Consider the following 1,964-nt stretch of genomic DNA (forward strand, 5'->3'; position numbering starts at 1 on the left):
AGCAATCTTATTACTGGGTATATATCCAGAAGAAAATAAATCATCCTACCCAAAAGACACATACACTCATATGTTTATTACAGCACTATTCACAATAGCAAAGACATAGAATCAACCTAGGTGCCCATCAAAGGTGGACTGGATAAAGAAAATGTCATAAATATACACTGTGGAATACTACACAGCCATAAAAAAGAACAAAATCATTTCCTCTGCAACAACATGGATGTAACTGGAGGCCATTACCCTAAGTAAATTAATTCAAGAACAGAAAAACAAATACCACATGTTCTCACTTATCAGTGGGAGCTAAACATTGGTTATCATGGACATAAAGATGGCAATAACAGACACTGGGGACTACTAGAGAGGGGAGAGAAGGGAATAGTATCCAACTGACTGTTGGATACTATTTTCATTACCTGGGTGATGGGATCATTCATAAAAAAACCCCTCAGCATCACATGATACACCCATGTAACAAACCTGCACACGTACCCCTGATCTAAAAACATAAATTATTTAAAAAATAATTTAAAGTTTTTTTTAAAAAATTAGAAATAAAGATAAGTTATTTGAAGAGAAACACAGTAATTAGGAAATGGGTATTCTGTTTAATTAAAATTTACCAGTGTGTATTATGTATCAAAATACTTGATTTAAATTTTGTTCATGGCTTTCATCTCAACAGTTCTACTTCTAGCAATCAGTCTAATGGAAATAACCTATAATATCCACGAAGAATTACAGAAAGGACGCTATTCGAACTGCTTAGATCTTCCCACCACTCAAGGCAGAGCCTTGTAATACAAGGACTTGTAATAGTGTAGTGATACCAGGCTGCTGGAATGAAGGATAGGAGAGATTAAGGGAAGGAGAAAAAGCTATAATAATGTCTGTTGACAAGGTCACTAAAGAGGGCAACTGGGGCTTGGCTTCACCTGACATCTCAAAAGCCTATAGAATGCCTCTAAGTTTTTCTCTGGAGGATCAACTGAGAGATGCATTCCTCCATGAAGGCTTATATCTCATTGGCTGAGGGCTACTCTGCAGGGGTTGCCTATGTTATCCACCCCCACTCCACTCCTGCTACAATATGCATTAATTAGTGCCAATTCTTGGGAATTCTTGGCCACAGACTGAGGGAAAGAAATCTGTTTTAGGAGAGATGCTGTCAGCTGACAGTGAGTTGAAACCCACACAAAAATATCTACTGCACTTGTTGCCGAATTCAATGGGGAGACTTGGCAGGGGAGATAGCATGATCACAAAGGTGGTTTTCCCAGGGCAAGATTTATTCACTGCACTCTGGATGTGCCGACCCCTATGATTTCTGCCCAAGGGGGAAGCTTGACTGCTTAGTTTGTTGTAGCAGGGGACTGTGTTCACACTTTTCCCGGGTCTAAAATATTAAATGACAACAACAACAACAAAACCAATGGGGATATCTAGGACATGGAAGCAGGATATTAGAGCCATTTGATTTAAAAAATCATGGTGGTTATTTTAAAATATGTTCAAAAATTGGAGATGGCCAAATAAACCAAATATACACAAAAATGGAGTTTGGTTATTATAGCGTACAGCTAACCTGTATGACAAAATATTTTGTAGCCTCCTAAATATTTTTAGAAGAATGTTTAATGCTTTAGGAAATTGTTCATAATATTAAGTGAACAAAATAAATAATAAAGTTATACAGGTATTAATTATATATGCATAAAATTATTTGAAAATATATATTAACATATTAACTGTGGTGACTTGGTGTAGTAGAATTATGGTTTATCTTCATTTACTGTTTTGTACTTCTTCATATTTCCTAAATGGTTTACAAAGATCATATATTATTTTAGTAACTAAAAAATCAATGGAAACAAATTTTCACTGCATTGAATTCATTCTATAGTTCCACTTTCTAGGAATTCATCCAGGCTTTGTGAACTATGGACTCACTATAAAAT

General features: G+C 35.6%; 1 non-coding gene across 1 annotated transcript; it reads left to right on the forward strand.

Moving 5' to 3' along the window:
* The first annotated feature begins 1,240 nt into the window (after positions 1-1,240).
* On the forward strand, positions 1,241-1,400 carry LOC112130538 (U1 spliceosomal RNA). Its single transcript, XR_002912790.2, has one exon. It is a non-coding gene; the product is annotated as a U1 spliceosomal RNA (small nuclear RNA).
* The last annotated feature ends 564 nt before the right edge of the window (positions 1,401-1,964 follow it).

The sequence above is a fragment of the Pongo abelii genome, chromosome 22 (genome assembly GCF_028885655.2).
Source record: "Pongo abelii isolate AG06213 chromosome 22, NHGRI_mPonAbe1-v2.0_pri, whole genome shotgun sequence".
Taxonomy (NCBI): domain Eukaryota; kingdom Metazoa; phylum Chordata; class Mammalia; order Primates; family Hominidae; genus Pongo; species Pongo abelii.